The sequence below is a fragment of the Monopterus albus genome, unplaced genomic scaffold (genome assembly GCF_001952655.1).
Source record: "Monopterus albus unplaced genomic scaffold, M_albus_1.0 scaffold249.1, whole genome shotgun sequence".
In the NCBI taxonomy this organism is placed as follows: Eukaryota; Metazoa; Chordata; class Actinopteri; order Synbranchiformes; family Synbranchidae; genus Monopterus; species Monopterus albus.
The window spans coordinates 520,576-543,420 of record NW_018128129.1 but is presented as its reverse complement, the minus strand read 5'-3'; the positions used below and the strand labels follow the sequence as shown (position 1 = coordinate 543,420).

The 22,845-nt window shown below is 41.5% G+C and overlaps 1 protein-coding gene across 4 annotated transcripts in view; it reads right to left on the bottom strand.

Annotated features, from left to right (window-relative positions):
• The window catches only part of thrb (thyroid hormone receptor beta), a 105,802-nt gene that overhangs the window by 33,692 nt on the left and 49,265 nt on the right, over positions 1–22,845 (bottom strand). For 3 of the 4 annotated variants that reach the window (XM_020620823.1, XM_020620821.1, XM_020620824.1), the window contains exon 2: positions 12,290–12,356. The exons of the other annotated variant lie outside the window; for it this stretch is intronic. The gene's annotated coding sequence lies outside the window, so the exon portion shown is untranslated. The remainder of the gene's footprint in view (positions 1–12,289; positions 12,357–22,845) is intronic. 4 annotated transcript variants of the gene reach the window in all.

Below are 22,845 nucleotides of genomic sequence, written 5' to 3'. Positions count from 1 at the left end.
TATTCATTCCCAGCTCTAAGGTAAATGGAACACCACAATGGTAATGATAGCGCTAGTACATGACATGCAGTGACGCTTATGTCGCCAGTATCGCCCATTTCACTGCTCCAGAGGGCAAATATTTAAATCAACAGGCATTTAAGTGGCACCGTAATGAGGCACTGTAATCTACATTGTGATTTGGTCCAGTGGATGGCAACTGTACAGGGCACCAGGTTTTCGTACCCAACCCTGCTAACATGCTGCTGACCTGATTAGGTCCCATACATCCCTTTTTATTTGTTCATATTTTTATACTGACTTATATAATTGTGTGTTATGTAAATAATGTGTCTGTCTTTTAAGCCGAGAGCTGCCAGAAAAAAAATTTGTTGTGCTATGCATAATGACAATAAAGATTCTTGACTCTTGACTATACTCTGTTCAAGATCTTTTACAAGGGAACAGCCTATTCTGTAACCCCGATGTGCAATGTGAGTGGACTATTTCTATAGTCCCAACAACTTCAACAGAATGTCTCCTCTCTAGTTGGCTCTCATGTCAGTTGCGGGAGTAGAATTATTCCAGTTAAACCTTCATGTAACACTCTATAGCCTTTAATAGTTTACAGCTGTTATTAATGCATACATATTTAATTAACATATAGCCATGGCTACCGCCAGTGCAGAGGGGTAACAAAGCACATTAATGCACTGATATCAAGGCTGATTTACTGTATACTAGAAATAAATAATCCAGTTTCCATTTCCAGTTGCTTTTGAAAAGATTTTGTTACTGAAAAATTGCTTAACTTGATGCGTCTGATTGATTTGACTAATAATGTAAAACAATTTCCCTTGGGAGACTCAAGAGGTCACCAAAGTCAAGTTTCAGACTGTACTGAGTTACAGCTGGCTTCTCACTACATCTGGAGTCAAATCAAAACATTTTGATCTTCAGTCATAAAGTTAAACTTGACCACAGTCACCTCCCCCCTCCCCCCTTCCTTTATATCATCATACAACTGCAAACACTCAAGAGACTGTGATGAGAAGTCAGGTTCATTCATGGGGTTGCACTGTCTTCTGAGTGTCTTTTATGCTTGTGGCTGGAGACAGAGCAGCAATCTGAAGGTTGTGAGTCAGTACTTCCTCTTTTACATTGAGACGCATAATTCTACCCCAACAGTTGCCACATCCTCCATGACTAGAGGTACAAGAACACTATGTACTGTGCATTACTGTAGCACACAGTGTAATAAAAAAATGTAAAGAATCCAATTAGATCCAACTGGATCCAGTTTATTAACTTTAATTAATGCTATGTACTATGTGTCGAGTGAGCATGTTACTGTTATTGTACTGTAAACCTTCCCTTTGGGTGAGTCACTCAATTTAGTTTCTTGAGCTTTTCTCTCCCAGCCTGTCTGAATTCTGTTGTATTGATACAGTGGTCAACGGAGGCTATCACAAACTAAGACCGTTTATCTTTGCAATGTCAAAATCAGTGTATAGGAGAGCCGGGCGATATAAAGGACATAAATACATCATGATATAAAATTTTAACATTGAAAAAAGGACAATCTTTAATAAACTGTCGATAAGGGACACTTCACTTCTGCCTATTACATCACAGAAAAGGAGGCGAGTCTAACCCATCATGTGGTAGTGTTTTTAAGAATAGACAATGGAAGCCTACCAGACACACAGCAAAGTTAGCAGAGCACAGCTTGCACTACATGCTACTGTTATGGCAACATTAGCACCTCTCATGCTAGTGGGAATAGCAGTCTTGTGGTGCGTGCTCTAATGGACCTGTATCGTTTCCGTGACACATGTTGTGTTGGATGCCTAGGTCAGACATCTTGGAGAACAGTCTACTAGGTATGTTTGTATTAAACCACAAACTCCAACATACAGTATACTCCTTGTTGTTCCAGATGGAGCAGTACAGTGTGCAGAGCAGTGGAAATGGCATTGTCCGTTGACCTGTTGGTTCTGTAGGCATACTGGTAAGTACTGGTACAAAATGGGTGGGAGGACAGACTTGGTGTAAGGACCGGTCTTTCCAGGCACTTCATAGTAACTGATGTTAATGCCACTGGCCTGCAACCATTAACGTGGGCTATTGCAGTCTCCTTCGAAACTGGCACTATGGCGGATGTTTTGAAGCAGGTGGGGACAGTACATTGTGACAGGGATCAGTTGAAGATATCAGTAAATACCCTAGTTAACTCTGCAGCACAGTCTCTGAAACCTCATCCTGGAATACCATCTGACAGAAACAGCTGAGTCTGGGGATGGTAGCTGCATCAGAGAGGAGGGACAGAGAAGGACAGACATGCTATGGTGTATACCTGTATGCGACCTGTGTGTGCTGTTTGAGGGAGGAGGAGAGGGGGGCATTTGGAGATCATCTTGTCCTGGGCATGAGCAAAACACATACAGTAGCAGCTTAAAGAAATTCATTAGAGCCTTGAAAAGCATCCATCCATCCATTATCTATACAGCTTATTCCTGAACAGCGTCACGGGGGGCTAGAGCCAATCCCAGCTGACATTGGGTGAGAGGCGGGGTCCACCCTGGTCAGGTCGCCAGTTTATCACAGGGCTGACACGTAAACAAACAGTCACACACACCCACACTCAGTCCTATGGGCAATTTAGAGTCACCAGTCAACCTAAGCTGCATGTTCTTGAACTGTGGGAGGAAGCCGGAGCACCTGGAGAGAACCCAGGCAGGCACAGGGAGAACATGCAGACTCTACATAGAAACTCGGGCTCAATCCCGGAACCTTCTTGGTGTAAGGTGACTGCACTAGCCACTGTCCTGCTGTGCTGCCCTCTTTAAAAACATAATCTTGCTTATTTAGCAAAAGTTCCACAGCACGGCTTATGTTTTACTAATGAATAAGACAGAAAGACAGTAGCTAATAGAAGGAAGCATTGTGGAATGACCCATAATGGTACAATGACAAGGCAGGAAACAGATACTTAATGGAGTACATATTGTACTTTTCCTCACTCCTAGCATCAAAAGAACAGATTAAATGATACTTAATTACCTACAGCAAAATAAAACTAGCTCTACCCAACAAAGGCTTAACATTTTATATTTTTTTGTATTTTTTCCACATACAATAGAGCTAGGGCAGCACGGTGGCGCAGTGGTTAGCACCGTTACCTCACAGCGAGAGGGTTCTGGTCCCACCCGGGACCTTTCTGTGAGAAGTTTGCATGTTCTCCCTGTGCTTGCGTGGGTTCTCTCCGGGTACTCCGGCTTCCTCCCACAGTCCAAAGACATGCAGCTTAGGTTGATTGGTGTCTCTAAATTGCCCATAGGAGTGCGCGCATGTGTGTGGTTGTTCGTCTCTGTGTTAGCCCTGCGATGGATTGGCGACCTGTCCAGGGTGTACCCCGCCTTTGCCCAATTGCTGGCTGGGATTGGCTCCAGTGACCCCGTTCAGGGACTAAGCGGTAGAAAATGAATGAAAAAATGAATGACAATAGAGCTATACATTGAAGGACAAGAATGCCTTAAATCACCTTGTTTTTGCATTCCACCTGAGTACTGCAAATACTGTTTGCTATACCATGTATAAACACACAAATGAAAACCTTAAACTTAAGACCTTAAGACTTCCACCTTTATATGTTATACTATGTATGCTTGTTAGATTTACACACTTTCTTTAAATGTCAGCGCTACCCTGTAAAACCATTTGCCAGCATGAACAAGGGCAAGAGGCACAACAAACATTAAAGTAGTAATGAAAAACACATGATTTGTATCAACATCCTCTGCTTTCAAACCAGAAGAGCAGTTTTCTGACAGTTCATTCTCCCACATCTTCACACAGCTTCACAGTGTGCCAATTTCGTCTAAGTGCTCTACTTTGTCAACTGGAAAATGTAAGTTACTAACAACTAACTGACAACACACTGACATTTGAGACATGTTTTACAGAAGCTATGACAGAAAAAAACTTCTATATCTCATAAATTAAAACTGCTGCATTGCATGGTCAAGGTACAAGCTTTAAGGCAACCAATGAAGGCAGCATTAATAGCAGCTTATCTGTTCTGTCAGATGTTTGTCAGGACACATGAAAAACACAGCTGACACTCCTGCTGTGTAGGCAGGCTCATGCTACAGCATGCAATGCTATTTTAGACAACGGCACTTAGAATCTAGCCTTTGTTGCATCATTCTTGCTTCATGTCATCTCTCCACTGTCATTATCTAAAAAAGACATAAAATGTGTGATTAAAACAATAGTGTCCCAGTTTTGTGGCATCAGTGTGGTCAGGTTTTCTGCATGATCACTAAAAATGTGTTCATGTGTGAACCATCGTAAGCTGCAGCCCATGTATTGTAATAATTCAAAAGTTCATAGTTCTGGCCAAGGAAGGTCCAAAAGACTAAAGAGACCGTCTTCTTAAAAAAACTCAATAAGTTATTTGTGTCAGCATGTTATACAACCAACAGTCATGTGGTTTAATGTGGCAACCTCTAGCAACTGCAGTTACAGTGCCTTGCGAAAGTATTCAGCCCCCTTGAACTTTGCGACCTTTTGCCACATTTCAGGCTTCAAACATAAAGATATAAAACTGTAATTTTTTGTGAAGAATCAACAACAAGTGGGACACAATCATGAAGTGGAATGAAATTTATTGGATATTTCAAACTTTTTTAACAAATAAAAAACTGAAAAATTGGGCGTGCAAAATTATTCAGCCCCCTTAAGTTAATACTTTGTAGCGCCACCTTTTGCTGCGATTACAGCTGTAAGTCGCTTGGGGTATGTCTCTATCAGTTTTGCACATCGAGAGACTGAAATTTTTGCCCATTCCTCCTTGCAAAACAGCTCGAGCTCAGTGAGGTTGGATGGAGAGCGTTTGTGAACAGCAGTTTTCAGTTCTTTCCACAGATTCTCGATTGGATTCAGGTCTGGACTTTGACTTGGCCATTCTAACACCTGGATATGTTTATTTGTGAACCATTCCATTGTAGATTTTGCTTTATGTTTTGGATCATTGTCTTGTTGGAAGACAAATCTCCGTCCCAGTCTCAGGTCTTTTGCAGACTCCATCAGGTTTCCTTCCAGAATGGTCCTGTATTTGGCTCCATCCATCTTCCCATCAATTTTAACTATCTTCCCTGTCCCTGCTGAAGAAAAGCAGGCCCAAATCATGATGCTGCCACCACCATGTTTGACAGTGGGGATGGTGTGTTCAGGGTGATGAGCTGTGTTGCTTTTACGCCAAACATAACGTTTTGCATTGTTGCCAAAAAGTTTGATTTTGGTTTCATCTGACCAGAGCACCTTCTTCCACATGTTTGGTGTGTCTCCCAGGTGGCTTGTGGCAAACTTTAAACGACACTTTTTATGGATATCTTTAAGAAATGGCTTTCTTCTTGCCACTCTTCCATAAAGGCCAGATTTGTGCAGTATACGACTGATTGTTGTCCTATGGACAGAGTCTCCGACCTCAGCTGTAGATCTCTGCAGTTCATCCAGAGTGATCATGGGCCTCTTGGCTGCCTCTCTGATCAGTCTTCTCCTTGTATGAGCTGAAAGTTTAGAGGGCCGGCCAGGTCTTGGTAGCTTTGCAGTGGTCTGATACTCCTTCCATTTCAATATTATTGCTTGCACAGTGCTCCTTGGGATGTTTAAAGCTTGGGAAATTTTTTTGTATCCAAATCCGGCTTTAAACTTCTCCACAACAGTATCTCGGACCTTCCTGGTGTGTTCCTTGTTCTTCATGATGCTTTCTGCGCTTTAAACGGACCTCTGAGACTATCACAGTGCAGGTGCATTTATATGGAGACTTGATTCCACACAGGTGGATTCTATTTATCATCCTTTGTCATTTAGGTCAACATTGGATCATTCAGAGATCCTCACTGAACTTCTGGAGAGAGTTTGCTGCACTGAAAGTAAAGGGGCTGAATAATTTTGCACGCCCAATTTTTCAGTTTTTTATTTGTTAAAAAAGTTTGAAATATCCAATAAATTTCGTTCCACTTCATGATTGTGTCCCACTTGTTGTTGATTCTTCACAAAAAATTACAGTTTTATATTTTTATGTTTGAAGCCTGAAATGTGGCAAAAGGTCGCAAAGTTCAAGGGGGCCGAATACTTTCGCAAGGCACTGTAGGTGCAGTATACAGAGGCAGACAGTCACTATTAGGACAGGGCTGGGGTGGATGGCTAGGTACTCAAAACACAGGGCTTTCCCTCTGGTGAGTGGAATCCAGTGTGTGAAGTGTGTTTTTCCAAGTACTTGTTGTCCCTAAACCAAATTAAAATGGTGACAAAGTGTAATGACTGTTTCATAATCGTAACACCATGTTTATGTCGATTTCCATGATGATGGAGTTGCACTGCGCAACACACTTGCCGTCCCGTTTATGACAACAAAATACTGTTAAGTGTGCTGTTGCGACATACTGTATATTGTTGTTAATGTTGCCGGACTTCTTGCGATTCTACCTGCCAGTGTAGGAGCTGCTCTTGCAGGAGCAACAACCTATGTGGTTGTATAGGTTTGAGGACTTGTTGAGACTTAAAGGGCTAAACATGATTGAGGATTCTGTGGTTGTGCACTCACTTGCATGACCTTGGGGTAAACAAGTATCCCAACATGCAGTTCACATCAACTGGAAGCCATGCTGGAGAATCTGATCCAGCTTCATAACTGTTTCTGCCCTACAACTGTTATTGTGTCACTCAATTAAGCTTTGATATTTTTCTCAAATAAAAAAAGTGTCCACATTTAAAATACAGGGTCAATTCAACAAAATCATAAAGCAGCTAACATTAGTAAACTTTAAGATATTTGGCTACTATTAACATTATAAGTATGGCACCAGCTACGAAGAGGAAACCAGGGGATGCACAGCCAAAAATATTAATGTTTTTCCCCAAAACTCCGGACACAAATGAAGATGAGGAAGAGAGAAGAGATAGAAATGAAGGGAGAGAGGTGAGAGGGGCAGAGGGCTACGGTGTTAGAATAAGCATCGGTGATGCAGATATACCGGCTTTGGGTCAAACAGAGGCTGCAGGTGAACCAGCAGATAGGGGCAAACAGAACATTTGGCTGGGACCCAGAGTTGTTAGAGAATTTTCATACATTGATGCCGTGGTGAAACACCAAGGAATATTAAGTGCAGCAAATGCACAGTTATGCACAGTAAATGATCAGCAGCAATGTCTGTGAAACACACAGCTCATAGAGGCACTTTAAAAGCCCTATTGCCCCCATTTGTGGCAATTAGTGTCAAAAATCCCACTCCATCAAATCTGAGCACAGACATAATGCAGTACCTCAGGTCACATTAACTGAAGGAGTCCGTCATTTTGACAGATTAGAGCACAGAGGGTGATCTACACTAACTTCAAGGTAAGCTACGAAAATGGCCAATAACTGCTATGGCACTGATACACGAGGTGAAGCAAGAGGAACTGATGTGATGGATGAAGAACAACTGAGTAGTCAGTGCATCTTGCTATCCAGGAGCTGACAGCCATCTGAAGCGCCATGGACCGGACACCATGGGGCACATCTCTGGCCACTATGGATCACAGAGGGCTGCAGCTTCAATTCAGTTAGCGCGCCCTCCTGTAAATGGCTTGCTCATATTTTAACCTGACCTTGAAAACCTTAACAGAATTTAGCAAACGCTGCTGTACAATTTAACATTAACACCAAGTAAAATTCTATGGGCTGCTGAAACCACAGTGTATAGTACCAGATTGACTATGTCCATGTTTCTTTGAGGCTTTTAAACCAGGTGGACATAAGACAAACCACACTTGAACACGCAGCCACACGCCAAGTAAAACAAAGGCAGTATCTGCTGCATTCGCCTGTAATATAAATTGTGGCTGTAGTTGTTTTGAAGGGCATCGGGACCTTATCTAAGTCTAAATGTCAGCCCTCCTAACAGTCTTCAGTGGTAATCTCACTGTGTGCAACTTCACGAATCAACACTGACAAGAGGCAGTAAACAACTGTTGTAGCCTTGACCAATACCTATCTTATTTGAGCTGGCATTCAGATAAGAGTGAACCTTAATCTGCCAACCAATACGCCTGGAGCTCTCTAATATTTAATTTACAAAGCTGCATCACGCTACGCAACATGATACAGGCTCAACATCATGACAGCTGGTATCACAAAAAGGACAGCAGATGGTGTTTTCATTAAAAAATTCAAACCGGTAGAAGACTTTGTTTGGGAATCTCCAGTGCACTTATCATATTACAATAAGGAAATACACACAGGCCAATGTCAAAAAGGCTTGCTGAGGTGCAGGAGCTAGCCAGTGTGTTTTGTAAAGGCTACAGTGTTCCAGTTACGCAGTCGTGAGACATGATTCCTCACTGGAGACAGAGAGCAGGTCCACAGTGCACCGGGAGTGATGCTAACCAATAATCCACGCAGTGCTATGCATGCACTGTGGAGTGAAGGACAAACGGCCAACAGCTGGAGCAAACACCTGCCTGATGCATGATGTCCAAGTTAGCTACATTACACTTCATTTGCAATATGTTTTCCCATTTTATGCGTTGAACTATAAAGCTTTTGTTTTATTTAATAAGCTCTCACATACTATACATAATGCTGTATAGTATATGTCTGTGCAGATTCTCAGTCATAGTAAACTGAAAAAACTTGGAAAAAAATCAACTGGACTAGATTTCTAGTTTTTTTTTGTATAGTATATGCAAATGTTTTAATTTAATGGCCATAACAAGTTCAGTCATAACTCTTTGATTCTTTTTAATAAGGTGACATTAAATCAGTTACAATGAGGTTTTGATGCTGCTTGAAAAGGTAGTGCAGCAAGATTTTCAGCACTATTAATGAGAAGCTAAATACGCCTATGGGGGAGTAGATTGCATTTTGTACTTTTTATAGCCGACACTTTGCTCTAATGCACCTACTTGGCAGTCACTGTTAACTACAGTGTCCTTTGATTGGAGTTTGGAGAAAAAAACAACCATTATTTTGTGAGCTGTATACTACTTGAATGTGGTTCATTACAAGTGCAAATTTCTTTGATGGTTACTGTGAGCAGATAAGGGTTTGGAAAGCTATACTATTTAAGGCCAAGCCATGCTAAGCATAATCTAAATGACAGTATAAATTAAAATGATGCAATGTGATATTGGCATGACAAAGCATTGCAATGTAACTTTTAAAGGAGAGTTTCAATTTTATATAGCCGGTGTTTTGACATGTATTTCAGCAAGTCCTTCTGCGCTAGTCTACTTTTCTAAACCTCATGGATACAATAAACACAGTGCTTTTAATAAGACTTGTACATTTGCTGTATTTATAGGTGAAGTTTTTGTAATACAGAACTACATAGTGGATGATTATTATATGCATTATTATTAGCTCTAGAGCATAGTTTTCATTCAAATTGGTTATTACGATTCAAAATGCCTCATACTGATTGTTTCTCAGGCCAGAACAGTTACATGCACTGGATAATTCATATCTGATGCTCTGACACAGTGAATTAACTGTTACCCTCTTGTGCTTTTCTAACATTAAAGATATTTTTTATAAGAACAATATATCAAATGACAGTGTGCACAGTGGTGAACCGACAGAATCGGTAGGTAGGTAGGTAGGTACTTTATTGATCCCTCAATGGGGAAATGTCAGTGTTTCAGCAGCAATAGAGAACAAACAACATAACACCATGAGAAACAAACACCACACACACATCCTGATAAACAAATTCCAGTACCTCAAGCAGCAACAGAGAACAGACAGCATGACACCATGAGAACAAGCACCGCACACACATCCTGATAAATAAATTCCAAGTACTCAGAATCAAGTATTTGAATAATCAAGGACAGAATTTACATATGTGCATGTTAACCATGCATTTTACCCCAGGATTTGAGTATTGCGCCTCAGTTGACTATTACATAGTCCCTCATACTTTCACCTAGCTTATCCCTGCACTGATGTATTGTACAGTCTGATAGCTGTGAGGAGGAACGACCTACGGTAACGCTCCTTGTTACACTGGGTATGTAACAGTCTCGTACTAAAAGAACTGTTCAGAGCCTCTACTGTGTGGTGCAGGGGATGGGAGGGGTCGTGCATGATGGATGTTAGTTTTACCACACCAAAGGACCTCAGTCTCCTCAACAAGTGGCGGTGGCTCTGGCCCTTCTTGTACAGGGCATCAGTGTTTTCAGTCCAATCCATTTTGTTGTTGAGGTGGACCCCCAGGTATTTAGAGATGTCAGAGACTGTCCACAATCTCAATGACTGAGCCCTGAAAGTTCACCGGAGTGAGTGGTGGTGATTTCCGCCGGGGATCAATCATCATCTCTTTAGTCTTACTGGTGTTCAGGACCAGGTGATTTTCCTCACACCACTTCACAAAGTCAGTGACAACCACCTTCTATTCCCACTCATCCCCCCCCCGATACACATCCAACAATGGCGGGGTCATCAGAGAACTTTTGTAGATGACACTGGTGGGAGTTGTACTTGAAGTCCGATATGTAGAGGGTGAACAGAAAGGGGGAAAGCACTGTCCCCTGGGGTGCTCCCATGCTGCAGATTACCACATCCGACACACAGTCCTGCAGCCTTACGAACTGAGGTCTGTTTGTGAGGTAGTTAATGGTCCATGCGGACAGGTGTTGGTCCACACATGCCAGCTTCCCCCTCAGCAGTGATGGCTGGATTGTGTTGAAAGCACTAGAGAAGTCAAAGAACATGACCCTCACAATACTTCCGGGGACTCCAGATGAGATAGGGCTCAATGCAGCATGTAGATAATATCATCATCTACCCCGATGCCAGGTCGATATGCAAACTCGGGTCGAGCGCCGAGCTCACCTGAGCATGGAGGTGGCCGAGGACAATCCTTTCTATGGTCTTCATCAGGTGTGAGGTCAGGACAACGGGTCTGTAATGGTTCGGCTCCTTAGGATGAGGTATTTTGGGAACCGGGACAACACAGGATGTCTTCCATAGGGCTAGGACTCTCTCCAGACTCAGTTGGACATGTACAGGACCACCTCACTGAGCTGGTCTGCACACTCCCTGAGGACCCTGGGGCTGATGTGGTCAGGGCCTGTGGCCTTCCTGGCCATAATCCTCTTTAACTCCTTCCTGACCTCATCTGCTGTGAGGCGGAGGGGGCTGGTGGGCGGTGACTGCTCAGGAGCTGTGGGATGTTGAGAAACCCCCATGACAGTGGGAGGAGGAGCAAGGTCTAGCAGAGGTGTGAGTAGCTGCAGCTGCAGGGAGACAACTGACCTGGAGAGGTGAGACAGGGGGGCTGGCAGGGTGGGGGCTGAGGATTGGGTAGAGTCAAATCTATTAAAAAACACATTCAGTTCATTTGCCCAGGCCTTGTCCCCCATGACCTGGTGACCATCTCCACTTTTACCATGAATCAGCTGAATCTGCAGCAGTCCTCAACTATAGTGAGTTCAGCTCACTGCCTAATGGTTCTGGTTCACTCTCACCGCTCTCATAGAATAGCTTTCAACAGCACCAGGAAGCTGTATTCACAGACAAGCCTCTAAAAACCCACTGCACACTGCTCATTATCAAACAGCAGACAGACACAGTCAGAGACTAGCTAGTGGAGCACTTAGCAGCAAAAGAGCCAGACATTTCGCTCAGGAGTTGGCAAAGCCCCAAAACAGAGTTAAAAAACAGTCAATACTGGAGGCACATTCGCCAGGTGGACACAAACACGACTCCAAATCAATGACACTGTAGCTCTGTAACTGCTGGATGTATAAATAAGCCACTGCCTGCTAATACTAACACCATATCAATTTAAAAATCAGTTATTGTAGGTTTAAGTGTGGTGCCTGTATCATGACACCATTGTGCGGGCTGTCAAATTAACATTATCACAAAAACCGAGTAAAGAGACAGAGAGCCAGTTTAACACATCATGACTATGCCGGGAAAGTAACCAAGTTTATACTCCCGTAACGACTTTTATAAATTATACTTTATTAATCCACATGGGGAAATTTCTTACTGATGGCAGCGCTGTCTGGCTTAAAGGGGTGCAGTGTCTTGCCCAGGGACACTTCAACATGTGGACTGGGAATTGAACCACTAATCTTCCGATTTGGAGACAGCCACAGCCGCCCCACTTAACTGGCTTGCAACCGCTACAGATGATGTCTGTGAATGTGTGTGCTCCCTGGCCACAGCCAGGGGGTTAAGCAGAGAGGGACTCTGTACACTGGCATTCTGCAGCACTCTGTGTGGAATTCAGCGACATGAAGGTCTTACCAGAGGAAGTGGGGAAGTCTGATTCCAGGCAGCAGTGAGTAGCTCCTGAGCTCCCTGAGAGAAACACCTACAAAAAACACACACATAAACCATGTCAACCTGGTAAGACTAACAAGCAACCAAGATAAAAATCAGAGTCCAGTCAGGTCTGAAAACCAGTAGGTCATCAGAATGGAAGCATTCGCACACATGCTGCCGTCACATTAAAAATTTACCTGAGGCTCTGGGTGGGTTTTAAAGTTTAAAAGATTCACGTTGGTGATGGCAAAGACATGAAAAACACCTACAATCCAGGTCTGAAGCTTCGAGGACATTTAGAAAATATAAGTACATCACACTAACGCAGCATCAGTTTTACCACCTGTGTGGCAAGATGTTGATAGAGCACTGCATCCACCCAAGACGACCTACATGCAACATTACCCTTATCAAAGCAACCCCCACAGCGACTGTAGGATACACTTAATCTCTGATGTGGTTACAACCACAACCCCCCCCCCCAACCCCCCCCATGCCGTAGTAAGGGCAGAAAAATCCCTGTCTGAATTTCTTTTCCCTTTTGGAACCAGTGGTCCTCAGATGAGTCAATATACTGTATCTTTATGTGCACGTCAGCCCCTCAAGTGAAGAACGGCATTTTGAGAGGAAAACGGTCATAAATAATACAACAACAGCGACAAAACAACATGTGTGGGAAAGCAGAAACGAAGGCTCCCGTTTGACTCCAAGTCTGATTTGGCCCAAAAATCATCATATGAGGTTCACGGTGAGCTCTCAAGGGAAGGAGGAGAAAAAACCAGGAGGTGGTATGATTATAATGAGAAAGTGATTTGTTCATGCCATTAATTCAGTGGCAGGACAGGACTGGTCATCTCCCTCCAACATACCGTAATCACTTGTAATCAGACTTAATGGGCACACTAATGGGAATGCTTTTCCTCCCTCCGTGCTCTGTACCGCTTTTTAACACACTTGTCCACACACACAAACAAGTGTGCACATGAATGCCTGTGTGCACATTTGCAACTCATCCGGGGAATGCAACGCTGCATTTTCATGTGAAAGGGAATAATTGTTTTAATAATACTGTCCATAACAGCACAACATAATTAAGCCCCACTTGTATATAATGATCATTTACATAGTTTGTTCATTCATATTCTTGTCAGGCCTCATTTACATACCTTCATTTATTTGCAGGAGCTGGTTACCGTACTCTGCTGAGTCTCAGCTGGTTAAACTTGATTATGTCATGTTACAATACAACTGAACATACAGTTGACACTGCTCATTAAAGATGTACTCGTACAGGGAGATTGCTTTTGTGCCCAGTTTCAGGAAAATAAGGCTCTATAATTAGTGATAAAACCACTCTGCACAGGAAAATTGAGTGTCAGCTGTGAATCATGCTTACACCAAACACTGTGGATAATATTTTTTGCCCTCTGATTACCTGCCCGCTCAGATCTGCCCAACTGTGTTTAAGCATTGCTGAGGTGTTCCCAGATCTCAGCAAATAACTCCACACATGCAATGTTATTATTGGAGATGACTATGTTCTAAGCTATGAAAATAAGAAACATATGTAAGGTCCATCTAGACAGAGAGGCTTAAAGCCCAGTGAAAGTTTTAATTGCAGCTAGCCTGGTCAGCTTGAGTCACAAAAACAATGAATGATGCTGATTAATACCATCTGCTCAAAAAATGTATTAATATTTTATTACACAGAAATGATAAATCTATGACCCTGCATCCAGTCAGGTAACAGTTCCTGGGTACCAGGAGTACCCTCCCTGTAGCAGAGTTAACAATCTATTTGGGGAATGTGTTTTTGCACTGTTTGCCTCCCATTGCTCCTAATGACTTCCCAACTCAGTGGGCAAGACTTCAACACAATGCAACGCAATGCATTATAAATAGTTATTGTTATTTTTGGTAACTACTTTTGCTAAGCACACACTAGCCTAAGACAATGACAGTGGAGTTGCAATATATGTAATATTGTCCACTTTCTTCAAACTTTATTAGTCTATAAAACACACAGTTGTTTCCAAACGCACACGATTCTGGCCTATAGTGCCACTGCCCAGTCAGAAAGGTGTGTATATACAGCATTTTGGTGAAAAAAAGACAAGGAGAAAGATAAAAAGAAAGAAAAAATAAGAAAGAAAGTGTACTTTTGTCTAAGAGAGAGACCGAGTTGTGAAAAAACTCCCACTGATACCCTTAGTTTCCATGGTGATGATTTATATTTGACAATGTGACGCACATTTTAAGCATTCACTTTTTCTATTAGTCATCTTCATCTTTTCCAGTGCAGTGAGCTAAAAGTTGAATGGTTTATACAAAAGAAAAGTGACATAAAAATGTTTTCAGGTCTGTGCCAGGCCTGGAGAGGATCAGGCAGTTAATGTATAAAGTATTTCAAAAAAGTTAATGCAACTGTCTTCTTAATCCACATTGAGAATGATAATTAGTTGTGGAGAGAGTCTGGAAACGACAAGTGTCCACAGGCTGGGCTTTAAGGGCTGGAAATGGTTTAGTAAAGGCTAGGTAGGGTGGAGCACATCCTCAATGTTTTCCTCCAGGGGTGTATTAAGTGGCCTGTGGGAAACTAAACACATCAAAGTTGTCCTTGTGTAAGTGAGTCCGATTAGAGGCCCCACTTTATGTTTTCAGTGTAATTACTACTTAGCCTCCAATTACTTCATAATTAACTCCAAGAAATTAGTACTCGGTCTGAAACAGGTGTATCGTCCTTGAGCCAGGCTTATTTTACACCCTGAGGGGATGAGTCAAAGTGAAGCTACACCTGAACAAAGGGGACATGTCGGGTCCTCACCGATCCATTTATTCAGTTTTTGGGAAGACCGAATAGCCTAGAATGAATATAATCCTTCCTATCTCCATGTCCCACATTTCCCTCCAACTAAATTTCTTCCTTTCTACATCTTCCCATCTCATCCATTGTCCCTTTTGAGCCTGGGAGACTGCCTTTGTACATCTACCTGCCTCTTCCTGCCTCCTAATCTCCTCATTAACCATCTTCCTTCTGTCAACTGCTGCTGCTTTGCTCCATGAAGGTTGTGATGTGCTTAGACCAAAACCACCACATCCATGCTGTACCTGCCCTACAATATGACTATGTTTAAGAGCTGCCTGATCCTGTGAAACTTATTCCTTTGGCTTCCACTTCCTCCCTGACACTGTTGGTGCTGCACTCTGCACCACTAAATCCTTGGATCCTGACAGGATCACCTCCAATCTAGCCATAGCACATCTAAACTCCTCTGTTAAACTGGTTTTAGGGAGCTCCAAAATCCCTTTTCTGTACAGGGCCACACTGCTGAGGCAGCCAGAGCTCCCAGTCACTTCCTAAAATATGTGCTAATCATTCTCTCCAGCTTTTCTAACTTAGAAATTGGCACCTCATACAGTGTAGGTGGCCATAACAATTGTGGCCAATAACCAAACTGTAGGCACCACCCTTTGAGTTTGCCTGGGAAGCTTGACACCTCTGTGCTCTTAGTCCTATCACCTGCCTGCTGTCTCAAGCCCTGAATCTGCTCTTTATCACCAAGAGCTGCATCATAGCACATACCTAAACTTTTGAGTGGCTTCTCTAACACTGTTGGAATAAGATCAACATCCACAAGCCAATTTCAACAGGAATTCCACCAGGGTTCCAGAAAAGTCACTTATGATGCAATATAGAATATCATAATGAAAATAAAGAGCCTCATGATGCAATTTATTCACTGGGCTAACAGACTAGCAGGAGCTAACTTTGCAGAAAAGGTACTTTGCACTGATCACTAAAAGCATAACTCTACCAATCCAATTCAATGCCTTTGAATTTTTAAGTCTAACTAGGGGTGTGACGATACGCTCGGCTCATAAGGTGAGATGAGACACAATACTGGGTTCACAAAATAATGGGACTGTAAAACAAGCAAAAGAAAACTGACTGAATCAGACATTAGTATAGCAAATATGGTATTTATGCCAGCCTATATAATGTAAATAATCACAAAGGAAACAATATTTTCCTCATGGATTATATCAGCTCACATTAATTAGTAGTCACAGCAAACAACCGCAGTGATTAAAGTACCTAAGGGGAACAAAACTGACTTAAATCTCCTTCTCCAGCTTCCTCTGATATGGGGTTGTACATATATATTTAAAGAAATGTATAAAGTAATTCAAAAAAGTTAATGCAACTGTCTTCTTAATCCACATTGAGAATGATAATTAGTTGCAACCAATGCAGAGAACATTCTGGGTTATTTTACTTGTATGGCTAGACAGTGTGAGGATGAGTTTGATTTTTACTATGTGAGTGAGGACATTTGGGGAAAGTGAGAATATTTTGCCTGGTCACTGGACTGTTGCAGATTTTAAAAAATGGTAAAAATATCCTAATTTTAATGCGTTTTTTGCTCTACTTATGCAATGCGTACACACACCTCTCTTTCAGGCGGACAGTTGCTGCTTTCGCCTGCATTAACAAGTGTGGATCACATCAGGACTGTGCACTGGCTAAAGACCGTTTGTAGCAATACCAAGTTTTCCCCCTTTTTCTCATGGACACTATTTCAGGTCCAGGATGGAAAAAGGGGCAAAAACAGAGTGGAAGAAAAAAAAAAAAGCTCTTTTCAAATTGATGACAGCAGTAGCACTGAGGGAAACCACTGAAAGCAGTAGCGTCTGCCTGTCCACCCCCTCCTCTCTTTCAACAGCAAAAGTGTACGCCCATCCTGAACAGACAGCGCTCCAGATTGCTGCAGTGCATGCTGGGTAGGAGAGGACAACTCAGGACACATGCAGGGCCTTTAAGGATACTGCAGTAAGCTGTTCACAATGAACAAAGAATGAAGAAAAGATGTTGTGTGAAGGATGGTGGAATTCAACTAACATTTCATGCTGGAAAATCTAAAAAGCTTTTCTCTTTTTGTCTACATCAGTACACTGACAGGAAAATGCTATTTTGTAACAATGTAGGACTGATGTACTAGGTTGTTTTTTTCATGTTACTAAGGGTTTTTAGTATGTTAATTTTTTTGTATAAAGGCTATATTACATCTCATTCATTCTGAACAGCAGCCTGATCTTTCAATTCATTTACTGTATTTGATGATAGATAATAAGGTCCGAGTCAGCTCACCCGGACCTTAAGCGGACTTTACCATCTGCCAGCTGTTTAGTACAAAGTCTGCGCAATGTCCAAGCGAGCAGATGTCTGAATACAGCAGCATATAGTCCAGAGTATTCACACTAAGCTAGTGGATGTGTTAACTGGTGCCACACTGGAAGAAATCTGATGGTAAAAAAAAACAATGAAGACACCAAAAAAATATTTAACTGGAGACACAATGCAACTCAGGAACTTCTGTCATTAAGAGCTGGCATCAGAATCATCAGACAAGGCGAGAGACTCGGCTGTTTGACCAAAATATAAACTGGCTACATGTTCTGCCTCCTTTGGGCTCTACCCAGACACAGGGAAAACAAGATAAAACAAGACAGAAGAAAATAAGGAATTTAATAAAGGTATGACATTTCTGAATAAAAATTAAAAAGTTAAAAATTTAACGAAAATAAATAGGTCTTAAAAATGCCAACAAAGGAGGGAGATCAAACTTACACATTGTTGTACTAACAACAGAATACGTACACTCACCTTTAGTGAGCATGGATTATATAGCAGTAATTGCTCACAGTTTGCTCTGCACAATTGCTCTGCAGGTGGAACAGGGTAACAAAACAAATAATATAATCTTAACAAATCTATACTAACCAGCAGAGAGAGGTCAGCCCTGGGGAGATGCAGTGTGGTCTCTATTAGTTCCAGAGTCTTGCTGCTGCATTGTGAACCAGCTGCAGGCGAGATAAGGCTACCTCACTTGATTCCTACATAGTGTGAGTTACATTAGTCGAGGTGAGAGGAAATAAAAACATGTACAACTAGACAGCACTCAGAGTGCAAACCTCCACCTAGGGGCAAGTCCGTTTCCCCATAATGCCATAAAAACAATATTCCCCTGATAGTTTGACCCTCATAATACGATTCCTTATCCATGAAAACATCCTGCTGGAATTTGGAATGATGCTGATATCATTATTAGTTTGAAAGTTATTCAAGAAAATGATAGACATGATCGGCCATCCAATCGTGAGTTTAAGGGTAAAACGTCAGTGAGTGGAAGAAGAAGAAGAAGCTTTTTTTTAAATTGTCATTGTAACATTGCAACACATACAACAGAACATGGGAAAGTTTGTGTTCTGCTTGTTCAACAGCTGTTTGATAAAATGCTCATACAGTCTATTACTGGCTGACTGTTGCAGTGTGGAGTGGTCCTTCATGTCCTCACCCTCTTCTCAGCTCTGTGTGTGTGTGTGTGTGTGTGTGTGTGTGTGAGTGAGTGAGTGAGAGTGTGTGAGAGAGCGAGTGGGAGAGAGAGAGAGAGAGAGGAGCACAGCCCCTCCCTCCTCTAAACAGAAACCAACACAGAGAAAAATATAGTGAAGCAAAGTAGGATGGTCTGCATAGCTGTGTACCACTAGTGAAGGACAGACAGCGGAAACACAGCTATGCAGCTGGAACATCAGATAATTGTGCTCTGAACGGGATGTAGCTGCCTGCTAATAGAGCTAGCTTGTTATTTGCCTGAAATCTGTAACAGTCAGGCAGTGCACATTGCCGTGCACATTGTTTTGGAGGAGAGCCTTTGGAGAGAAGTCAGAATGAAAGTGGTGTTTCTTCAGTTGTCTACTTTCAGAACTGAGCTTCATCTTGCTGATTTATCCAGTATCGCCAACCCTGCCCTTAAGATTACTAACATTTACTCTGTGCTATGTTGCTTCATAATCTTAAGGTGCTTCCTAATTATTTTAGGAATTTGCAATGCTCAAACAGTGCTATGATTCTAAGGGGGAGATTACTAAAAATGACTGAACACGAATTATTCACTGATCGCATTTTGTCAAACATGAGACCAGTTCTGAATCCACCTTTTGAAATCTAATTCATTTGAATCCCATTGTTTATGTACTTTACTAGTGAAAAGATTTATTTTATTTAACTTTTTACAGAAACAAAACATATTTAAACTGTTTTGTATAACAAACGGTTTATTACATTAATACTTGTTGACTTAGGGCACAGTGCAGTTTTAAGCAGCATTTATGGATGTAACTACGTATTGTAGTGCCTGGCACAGGTGAGCCAAAGTCATCCTGAGCCCATGTGGTTATATCGGTTAGAAGAGTGACGATTCTTTGAAAGAACATTGCTTTTAAACATTTTGCTAATTCTCTCATGCATATGATGGCAAACATAATAATGTGCTGCTGTATTGTTTTCAGTATAATACAGGACACAGATGATTTACAAATCACTATACTCAGTTTTAATTTTGATTTTACATACTGTCCCAACTTTTTCTGATTTGGGGTTGTATATGAAACCCTGACCCCTGCGTGACCTCTGTGTGTGCAGCCATATCTGAAGTGTGCTAGTGTGTGAATTAATTTCACTACACAAGCTGAGAGCATATTGCCTGCAGTGCCACAGGGAATACGTGTTTACATAGCCTGTGTCAGCACCGATCAGCTGCTGCTGCTGCTTCTTTTTGCCATATGTGACAGTGAGGCTGCCAGCGTCCACAATGAGACACAGCCAGAGGGGTCCCCTGTAGCAGGTATGTCCTAACAGGAGGGGACATACCTGCTCTATAGCCCACTTATCCACTCACTATCAAATGTGTTTCTAAACATAGTTCTGTCAGTGTCACATTAAAGAGACATAGTATCGTTAGTACAAACAACAGAGTGAGGTTAAGCCATTGGACCTGGATGGTGGACAAAAGAGCAATAATGCTGTCTAGCATGTCTGCTATAGCTATAAGTAATGATTATGTTTATTATGGTTTAAACCGGTGATTCATTTGTCAGTTAATTCATACTTATTGCATCTATAAAATCATCACATTCAAGATGTTTAGTATTGGTACTTAAATGATGGATTAGGCCAGTGGTTTTCAAACTTTCCGTGCCCAGGGCACACCAAAGGGCAGGCCAAAAGGCACTCCCATATTCATGTCTATGGAAAATAGTCTCTATACCACATGTTATCAGCCTCATGGCTCTATGTTTATTTTTATTTACCTATTATAAATAAAATAAGTGAGCGAAAGAGAAGGGTAGAGCTGGCATGAGAGGGAAGCATGAAGATGAAATCACTCCTTACAGAAGAAGAGAGATGCACTGAGAATAAAAACTAAATAGTAAATACATGTCAACAGAGAAGAAAATGCATTGAGTTGGAAAAAACCTTAGTCTAAAACTGTAAGAGAGACGCTGAGAATGAAAACTGGTTGACATTGAGTTGAAAAGAAAACATTTGAAATGTAACTTGAATCAGCATTAAAACATTTATTATAAATAGTTTGCCTGCTTACAAGCTAGTGAGAGACGTGCCTGTTGGTGCTTGCAGAGTTTTAAAATACTTGGTGGTATTGAAAAGAGTGCACCTGGATCTAGCATGACACCTGCACTTTTTTTTGCAAGTAGGAAGGATGAGTGTCACTGCTGCTGTGTAACATTTTGTCTACTCTGCAATAAGCTCTGCTGGCATCTAGCTTTCCTCTGTCACCTTATTAGACAATTTCACACTATCCCACACAGTCTTGCTGCCTCTGGTGCTCTTAGGTCACATTTCTCTCAATGTAGAAGAGATGTTTGGTTTCCAAGTGCCTATTCGGCTTCCTTGGCATTGCATTAGCATTAGCAAACTTCTCCCGACAGATGACGCTGTTGACATCTGCGGTCAAGCAGAAGCATTTGTGATACTGGCTACTGACAGTTCTTTTTCTCTTTTCTTGAGGCAGTACTTTTAGGCTAAAGGATATGCCTCTGAATTGGGAAATGAGTGTGTACAACGTACTGATATAGTAAATTAAAAATTCATTCATAATGTTTGTATCGTTATATACTGCTAAGTAACATATGGTTGTCACAGAATCCCACAGCACACCTGGACTTGTCTCACGACACCAATGTGCCACGGCACACCATTTGCAAACCACTGGATTAAGTGATATCAGCAATAAACCTGAAGACAAAAGAACATCCTAACCCACAGCAGACCAACTCAAGAGATTGTATTCAATAGAAAAATGTGTGCATTATTTGTTCAAAAACTTAAACAATGTTTTCCTGAAAAGCAGCTAGCGAAGGCAGAAACACCCATAAATTGTTTTTTAACTAACACTTACACATTATTTGATAAATCAATGAAATATGTGACAGGACTAGCTGTCTCTCATCTACCCACCCCCCGCTGCCTCTGTTGTTATTCCAGCTTCTCTACACTGTGTTGTCAAAATACAGTCTGTAAATTAGTCCCGCCTGCAACCTAGCAATATCCACATGAAGTATTTTTTAACAGAGAGTAGTCATTTTGAACAGCCAGCCGTGGCTGCTAGACCAAAAAGGCTTTAGCACAGAGAGAGTGAGACAAAGAAAGAGCAAAAACCAGGGTTAACATCAGTTCGGCTTTTTGAGATAGAGTTAAAAGGAGCCAAATGTTTAAATTAATTCAAATGTGTTGGCATCTAAAGCAAATGTGTTTGTTTTGGTAACATTAGCAACTTAGCATGGCCATGGTTTTACCTTTGTATTAAATTAATCTAATGACAATTTGGGAGTAATTTGAGATTTGAAGAATGAGGACAAACTCATACTGTGTTTTTGGTCTTTCCACATGCTCTTAATGTTAACATGTTAACATTTAAGTGGGCCTACAGTTGTTAATTCACATGGTAATTAGGCCTAAGTATTTTTTTATTTCTAAGACTGGCCCCTGCAGTGTCTGCTTAGAAAAATTCTGACTCTTGGGAAAATGTAGTTGATGGCCTCTGCTGTGCATGGCATTTCACAAGGCTGGCTGTGAAAACCAGTATGCCAACATAGCTGTAACACTGTAATATTGATTGATGGTTTAATGATTGTCAAAGATTGAATATGATCCAGTCCAATGTGCCAAGAGTTACTAATAAACCACTTTATAGTCACCAAAGGACACCATGATAAAAAGTGTAAGAACACTGTCAATAATTGAATCTATATTGAATCATAGATAGATTTTTAAAGCAATATATAAAAGATATCATGGTGCAAATATAATAACTGCATATTCAAACTGCTTGCAAACAGGATTACTGTATGTCTGAACTGCATATGAAGATGCATTTCAGCAACTTATCCCAGTTAAAGCCTTAGAGTGAAGCATTATCTATTATTCAGTACAGTGTAAGCACAGTCCCTGAAAGCACGATGTGCATTATATGACACAATGCATTCTGGCAATAATGTATCACTGTCCTGAAAATGAAAGTGGAAAGACATCTTCTAATTCCACACCATTATGTGGCTTTTTGTGTGCAAACTATGATTTAGAAGAAACAAATAGCTTGAAATGGCTTGGCGATGGATTTGCAGGCTGGACACAACTCTGATTTCAGCACCTGACCTTTAGAACTAAAGCACCGACT